The following is a 9,401-nucleotide window of genomic DNA, read 5'->3' as shown; positions in this document are numbered from 1 at the left end:
TCGTATTTTATTTTTATTTTTTGAAATGAAATTTTTTTGTAATAAAAATTGCGTAAGATTTTTTGTAAAATTTCACTCCAATTTTGCCAAAATACAATTATTGTCAATACAAATGTACAACAGACAAAAATATATCGATTTGCAACAACATTCATAAGGAAACATACGAATATTATTTTATGTATTTGCATTTCATATGTTTTTTTTTTACAAAACGTACATACAAACACATACATATACACATGTAAAAGCTACGCTAAAGAATGTAGTTAAAATTTTACATTGTTATTATACATTTTTAACATTGTTAAAATAAATACGATTCAACATTTGACTTTTTAGTTCATTAATTTACAATTAATTTTCCATAATAACATGTTATTTTTTATTTATTGACGATTACATCATTCATCTACGATTAGACAAAAAATAATAAAAAATAAAAACTAAATTTAAATAAAAAAAATTAATTTAAAAAAAATTTTATTTAAAAAATTAATTTGAATTAAAAAAAAATTATTTAATTAAGCAAAAAATTAAAGTAGTACACAAGAAATGTCCAAAAACTAAAATATACCTAAAGCACAAAAAAATTGTTTTTTTTTTTTAAATCGTTTGTAAGGTGGTAACACATTTGTTGACCTCCCACCATTTAATGCAAGTTTACTTTAGTGATTTTTTTGTAATTGTAATTGTAAGTTTACTACGATAGCGAGAATATAAAAAATATATCATTTGTAAAAGGAAAAGCAAGAAATATAAGGTGAATTTTTTTTTAGCATTATTGCGAAAAATATTTTTTTTATATTTAAATTTTGCATTCAAGGCAACACTGGAAGCCAAAAGCGATTGGCAAAAAAGCAGTGAAAAAAAAACAATATTTTGTACAAAAATGTTGCGCTGTTTATTATATTTAAACATACATATGTATATAAGAAGAATGAAGAAAAAAAATGAAGTAAGAAAAATCAAAGCAAGACACAAAAACAAAAATATAAATATATATGTATATGTGGGATGAAAATCAACACCCGCTTGTAAAAAGATGTTCCTAGTTTTAAAAAATTATACTACATATACATACACATACATACATGAACACACATGCATATGTAGCACAAGCTGAGCATAAAAGGTTGTTAATTTGTCTTACAAAGCGAGAAAAACGCAAAAGCAAGCGAAAGCAAATCTTACTTTAACAAAGTAATGTTGTTATTGTTGCTTTTATGTAAGTTTTTCTGTATTTTTTACTCTATTATGGTTAGCAAACAAATTTTTCACGCCTTTTTGTATGGCACACTTTTTCAAAGTGTCTACTTTTCTATTAAGAAAAGGTAAACAACAACAACAGCAAAATGCATAAACAAAAATAATATAAAACGGACAACAGATCAATTATCAGCAAAACTTAAGCCTTGAAAAGCAAAATGGTAACAAAATGCAAAAACAAAAAATCAAAAAAAAAAAAAAAAAAAAAAAAAAAAAAAAAAAAAAAAAAAAAAACTTAAACTTAACGAACATAAAATGTCGTTCAACACTTTTGTTGAGATATTTTATGGCTGCTAAAAAATAAAGCTCGATTTATTTTTTACGATAATTTGAAACAAAAACAAAACTATCTTTTCATTTTCACATACCATGTGCATAAAGATGCCGTTGTATGAGTGGTGGGAGGGGGAAGTGAACAGGTTGTCGACCATAAACCGTTATCAGAATGGGTAAGTATCAAGAACTTCAAAGTGATATAGAAGTTATGATAGAGGAATCAATTCCGACCAGTTTCAATCCCAAAAGAGGCTTGTTTATATCGGGCGATCCAAGTAAAGGCACTTTTTTAAAAGCCTTTTTTGACAGGTCCCGTGTGAGTGGTGTCAAACTGTCATTTTTGTTCAGTATTGTTTGGCGACATTACTTCATTCTATGGACTCTTGAAGATGATTCTATGATGATATCTAAGATGATATCTTGATTCTATGGAGTTCCAAGAAGATCCGACGTTGTCGAGTGAAATTTTGTTCGATTCTGAGACCCTTTTTTGGGTCAATATGTATGAAAAAAGAGTAAAATTGCCGCATATGCGACGCATACTTTATTATGACAAGCTGAAGAGAGTAAAGTCCTGCCTTTTCATTACAAAAAAAAAGAAAAAGCAAAGCTTTGGTGTTATTTGTAGGCTGGTGGAATCATCGGTCCACATTTCTTCGAAAATAATGACGGTGAGAGCATAACCGTCAATGGCGTCGGTTATAGCGCCTTGATAACCGACTATCTGATGCTTGAAATTGAAGCTCGTGATCTCGGCGGTATTTGGTTTCAACAAGACATATCACATCAGTCAATGGATTTATTAATAGAACATATCGGTGAGCAGATAATTTTACGTTTTGGTCAGGTCGATTGGCCACCAAGGTCGTATTATATCACACCGCTAGACTTTTTCTTGTGGGCGAACAATCACGCTTCGATTCAGGCCTTGGAGCAAAACATCACGCATGTTATTCGTCAGTTACCAGTCGGAATGCTCGAAAGAGTCATCGAAAATTCGACTCAACAGATGGAACATCTGAGATGTAGCTGCGGCCTACATTTGAAAGAGATAATCTTAAATAAATAAAGCTAAAATAATGTTCTTTCTAATGGTAGTAATCATTCTTTATTAAATTTGAAGTTTCTGTGTTTTCTCTGCTCTTCAAACTCGCAAACAGGTATTTCCTGGTATTTGATATATAAGAAAATTTTAAACAGTAAGTGGTATTGCTAATGAACTGAGATTACTTAGTATAGTCTTCATTGGGACTGAAATATATGCTGATAGTAACATAAAGCAATGCCTAACTAAGTGTTATCAGAACTTTCTTCGTTAAAAGGTGATTTAATTATCTATTTATTGGGAGCTTGCAAAAAAATGAAAGCTTTCTAAAAGCTTTGTATTGAGCTTTCACAGTTTTATAGCTAAATCAATCAAGCCTTTCTCGAAACGAAATGTCTCAGAAAAGCAAAAAAAACTCGATTTATTCGTTTGCTTATAAAATTTACTTTCATCTTCTTTTATTGCGACTTCTTCATATATGAAAGTTGAATTTTTTTATAAAACTTGTTAATATATAAAGTTATAATTGGCTCTGTCAATTAAGGGGTGTTAATTTTACTTGTGTGAAAATTTCCATACCGTATACAATAACTCGGACGAATGCCATAACCTCGAATAAATATTGGTAGCTGTCATACAATAATATTTCACGAACGAAATTCTCGCAGTTCTAGTCTACTTACGGCATAGTGGTACATATCCATGTAGACATAGTATGTATGTATGTACATCACAGCAAATGAGGAGGGTACTACGTCGAAAGCGCATGATCGCATTATTTATTGCAACAAGCAATTAACACAATTCACAGGTTGGCGGAACAAAAATATAAACAGAAAATTAAGTGTTAAGAAAAATAAACTATAGACTCAAAATGTTTGTAGACATTAAAGGTAATGGAAATAAATGCATGCAAAACCTGGTGAACACAACAGCAATTTCATAAAAATATTTGTCATTGATTTTAGTAAAGAGCATTTTGCTGAGCGTGTTTTCTTAAATCTATGGTATTTGTGAAGTTGTGTCAAAAGATTTACTTTTTTATATACTTTTGCAACTTGTTGCACAGAGTAAAATAGTTTTGTTAATTTAAGAGTTCTTTGCAACATATAAAAGTAAACGAGATAGCTGTCAAAGTGATCGGGTTGGTGTGAGTAATTCCATTCCGGAAGACTCTCCGTCCGTCAAAACAACAAGCAACCGGAAATTGTAATTAAGTTGGTAGGACTGTCCTTAATTACTAAGAAAAATTTTAGCGCGATCTGTCCAGTTTGTTTACAGCAGCTGCTGAAATTGGTATACCTCAGTATTGCATTTACAGTGAATAAAAATATCAAACATGAATATATTTAAAATTAAATTCTAACCAAAATGTGATTCAGTTTTATCAAAAACACAAGCCTACGAGTAGACAGTCGAAGGATTGGAGTTTTGGATGATTTTCGACCTCTTCAACGACTGAAAATATTAAAGAAGTGAAAGATATGGTGCTTGAAAATTGTCAGGAAAGTGTTAGAGATGACAAGAGAGCGAGTCCATTCGGATGATTTTGGTGGATATTTTAGGTATGAAATGCATTCCTGCTCGACTCGCCCAAATAAAGGTGATTTTTCAAAATAGTACCGCAAACAAGTCTCTTTGGATAGGCTTGATCGTCCGAATGCCGATCCCACATTCATTGAGACCATTATAACTACGGACGAGATTTGGGTTTTTGAAATGGAGGGGGAAAAACATGACAAAAGGTGATGTTATTTTTTCCGATATTCGTGTTTTGGAGCATTATGAATTTTTTTCGAAGGAAGATAAAGGAGTTCACCGTATTGCGGCGTTTGCCTGAGAACATCCGTCGAAAACGGCTGAGTGTTGTGGAAGAACAACTCATGGATTTCTCACTGTGACCGAATTTAAAGTCAAAACATAATGAATACTATCGATGAACCACCGGATTTACCATATTTGGCTCCATGATATTTCTTCTTGATCCCTAATTTAAAAATGTCGCTCCGTAGTACACGTTTTCAATTTCGAAGAGATAAAACAAAATTTACTGAAGGCCATCCCGAAAATTTGCAAAAGATAAATCTCGATAGGTAGATTGAGAAATCGCTGTTACTAAAATCCCCTCACTGTATCGTCTCCTCTCTTGACTTCCCCTTGCTGTTGATGAAGTTCACCAGAACGTATACCTTGTCTGGCTAGTTCCTCTGCTTTATAGTTACCAGGAATATATCTATGTCCTGGTACTCATTGCAGGTTTATTGTGATATAGAGATCTAAAACATCAAATCATTATTTCACTATCTTTGAGGAAACCCTAAGGTATTTAAGTGATTTCAAAGCCGCTTGGCTATCAACATATGTATATATATTAAAATATATTAATTATTGTGGGCACATTCCGTGTTATATTAAGAAGACTTGCTCTGATCTCTGCTTGAAAGACACTGGTCTTTCTATAGAAGACGAGTTTGGTAGCTAATTTTGCTGAAAAGACACCACCTCTCACTCGTTTATCGATTTTATATGTGCCGATGGCCTTCAGTGCCTCAACTTATTTTTGGAACAGCATTATGCCTCGTCACTATTAATGTTGCATTTGATAAACTTAAAGCCCTCGGCTACGTTATCAAGTATCTCTATTACCCAACGTCGTTTTTGCAAAAGATTCAGGTATTTTGGTACGAGTCTAGCATTAAGAACAACATTAACCTAACTTTAATCAAACATTAACCTAAATGTGTATAGGAAAAACAATTTTGATTTAAGTAAACCGTCCTGGTCTGTCACTGTCCTTCGTCCTTTGGACCTCTCCGAGCCGTTCGATACCAAACGATATTTCAGACAAGGCGGCTATAACCCCTTAAGTGGTGTCTACGCCTATAAAGAAGAATAATATACTTGTATATCAATTATACCGAAAATATCGGTTAATTTGTATATTGTAATGAAACTAAATGGACATTTTTCCATGATGATAATGTAGCCGAAAAATGATTTAGTACTTTTTTTCGTCACAATATCAGAAAACATATAGTGATTTTTGACCTTCGAGAGTTTTTACTTAATATAAAGGGGAATGATTAGTTTATTTTAATAATAGTATATAGGAAGTCGGATCATACCTTCCCCTGGCTGAAATATAGAGATTGTAGGCCGCTTTGACATACATCGAAAGTAACAGTATTTTTAGATAGATTTGCTGTCACATTTCAATATTGCTACGCCTATCATTTTACGAGTTGTCAGGGACAATTTTCGACTGTAACCAAATTTAGCTATCCTTACTTTTTATTTACAAAAAACTTTAAAGTGAAATATAAATAAATAAATAATGAAAACAAAAAAGTAAATTTAATTTAATTAAGTAAGCGTAAATAAAAATTAAAACTAATTCATTAGACTTGCTTAAAAGCCAAAGCAGGAAGTAAGCTGTAGTTTATTTACTCTACTCTATTTACCTGCCATTTTGGTACATATATAATTTACCTACATATATACCCTTACGACATACCCAAACATAGTTTTTCGAACCCAAAACACCGAGTGAATCTATTTAATGGCTTTTCTACTTTGGCATTGTTTAGATAATAAAAAAGACCTTCAAACTTATTTTTATAGCCATCTAAATTAAGACGAATTGAAATTGATTGCAGTAAATGCCAGCAATGCACATATTTACTTACATACAAGCACCGCTCACTGTATATGTAGATATGTACAGATAGCCAAGTACACCGGTGTATTTTATTAGATGAGGGGCAAACACGATAATTGTTGATGTATTAAAGTTAAGTGCAATTAAATCTTAGCGAAATATCAAACAACTATTTACACGCTATCAGCCCGCAAAATAGTTATAGATCACGTGTGGTAAGTTGTTTAAGTCGAAAAGAAGACAGTAAGTTGATTGCTTTCAAACCCCGACAGCAATTAATTTTGTTCGATGTACCTGAAATAAGTTTTATTTGCTATCGAAGTGTTTGCACACAACTCAACAGCTGAGTTTTGTAAAAATTTAAGTTAATTGTGAATTGAATTACCAAATTTTATTGCAATAACATTTATTGGAAGGGCTCAACTTTGAAATTTTTAATAGTCACTGTCCTTCGTCACCGACTTATAAATAAAAATTAATATGTGTTTTTAGAAATGTATACCATCTAATCGTATTTTACTTAAAATGGTAAAAGTTTCAAGTCGTTTAAGTAAAATGGCGGTACTTAAACAACATGAAACTTTCTCCATCCAAAAAAAAATTTGAACATTGAGTTTGCATAAAATTTTATGTTTCCAAAGGAATCACGGTTACGGCGTCGTTTTTGCAATATGTCTTTGGCAAGTCTACGTTATCACGAAGACTATTACTTGAGTGGCATAAAACATTCAGTGAAGGTCGTGAAGTTATCGAAAACTTTGTCTCACCCGAGTCCTTCATCCACCTCTGTTAATGACGATAACATCGAAAAAGTTAACGAAACAGTGATTGAAAATCGTCATGTTGGCATCAGTCAAAAGGCGGAGAACTTCAATATCTCTAATGGATCGACTCAACAAACTGTTATTAATGCTTTGGGTAGACTCATACCAAAGGATCTGCATCTTTTACAAAAACGACAAATCGACGTCCAGTAGAGAGCGCCAAAGAAATGGTTGGCAAACGTAGCTGAACACCCTACATTCATCAAACAAGATGTGGGCTTATGAAAATGACGCCGAAACTGAAGGAACTAAACTTTACTTAAGGCGCTGGAGGTCGGCCCAGACGAGGCTTATAACAAGTATATGAAAAATTGGATTAGGCATTGATATTTTGCAGCTGATAATAAGTATTTGTATTAAATTAAATTAAAATGTATCAGTCCGGGTCAAATTTGATCATATGGTACTTTACAACGTGATTGTGATCCGGCCTCCAATATCAATAAAACCGTTAGAAATACATGAAAATGACTTTTTTTTTTTTTTTGTTACTCCGAGTCAAATTTGATCTAATGGTAGTTAAGTGATAGAGCTCAGGTCTGCCAATATCAATGAAACGATAGAAAAAATTTTATTAATTGCCCAAAAGTTTGTGTGACTCTTGAGTCTTGTCTAGTGTCTATCTGTTAGTCATTTAAGTAGAATGGTATGAATTTATTGAAACGAAGTTTTTATGGCGGGAACAGATGACAAAAACTCTTTTAATAATAGTCATATATTTCTATTATGACTAGTACACTGAAGTCACAATCGCCTCGGAGCAGTAAACCTAATACCTCCCAATTGGTCGTTAAGAGAAAATTAAGGATGATTCCTGCTTCGCGCTCAGTGTAAGCTCTGATTTATAAAAATGTTCACCTCAGTGCTCACCGTTCGCGTTGCTTTCATGCTGGATGAACTACATTAATGTTCCGTGATTTGTAATGACATCGCATTAAATTGGCGATGGAATTGATTAGTTCCCCAGTTCCTACAATTTCCTTTCGTCAAGAGTCCATTAATCTTCGTCCGGGGAATTCACAGTTTTTCTAATGGCAATTCAGACAAATCTTTGGTACTTTCCGCTCGAGAAAAAAATTCTTTAGAAATTGCTTAGTTATGAAATCACTGATGATACCTACATGAAATGGCTCAGACCTGCTTCCGAATATTAATATTTGTAGGTCATAGGGTTTATCATTCAGTCTATCACAAGTCGAAAATTCGGTTTTTTTGGATTTACGGAGGCTCAATAAAGGTCAGAAAACATTAACTATATCTATAGATATAGATCCAGATCTATTCAAAATATTGAACTAGTTTCGGATAGACGATCAAAGCTTTCTTGTTACTCAACAAGGAATGTGTAATTCTCGAAGACATATTTCTTTCTAAAATACTTCATATTTTTCCAGCCTTTGGTGGGAATGTTATTTACGTCGCTTCAGTACACCAAAGATCTTCAAAAATTCAAAAAAATTCAGGTCATAAAAAAGCTTCAGGTAATATTAGGAAAGTGGCGATATAAAGTTAAAGCTGTTATATCCAGAAAAGTAATTTTTTTTCATAACTCCTACCGAATTTCCTACTGGGTCGCCTAATTTATTATGCATGATATAGGCGTAAATGCATACAGTATTAATAACACAGCCCATTCCACCGAATAGCACATATATATGTATTTATATTAACGAATATCTATGTACATACATATACAGTTACGAACATATCGTTTCCATATACCCGTATACTTTTGTTTCATTTGCGATGTTTGACTGCAGCGATGACGGTAGTGAAAGTAGAAAGTGTTAAAACGTGTTCCGCCGTTGCCGTTACACAAAGAAGTGGCGGAAGCGCGCGCACAACAACTTCAATCACCGATGCTACAACAATATGTCAATAGAAGAGTTGCGGCAGAAATAAAAGAATTAAAAAAGCTTAAATTAACATATAAATTAGCAGGTTCAACATGACATTGTCATGTAAAAAATGTGTGGGTCGCGAAATGTGGAGAGTCTAGGCTTTGGAGATTACCTACATCGGCAGAGAAAGCATTGAGATCAGGTGTTATTTACGGTGGTTATAAGTTTTATTAGGCAAATGTGGAAGAAACGGCTACAATCTTGTGCAAACTCTAAGCAATTATAAATCTCTTCTCACAACGTGAAAATTGTAAAGTGTAAAAGGAAACTGAATTCACTACGTATGGTAGTGATTTTTATAGATTATAGAATCAGGGTTCCAAATCGAGTTCTGTCCGACTTTAATATCGGGCATAGCGTTATTTTGAAACAGTTCTCAAGGCTAGACTTCCGAAGTGAGAATACGCTCTAAAAGTGAATTGAGAAAA

The sequence above is a fragment of the Bactrocera latifrons genome, unplaced genomic scaffold (genome assembly GCF_001853355.1).
Source record: "Bactrocera latifrons isolate USDA-ARS-PBARC rearing strain unplaced genomic scaffold, ASM185335v1 scaffold_19, whole genome shotgun sequence".
In the NCBI taxonomy this organism is placed as follows: Eukaryota; Metazoa; Arthropoda; class Insecta; order Diptera; family Tephritidae; genus Bactrocera; species Bactrocera latifrons.
Note: the sequence above shows the minus strand (reverse complement) of the source record.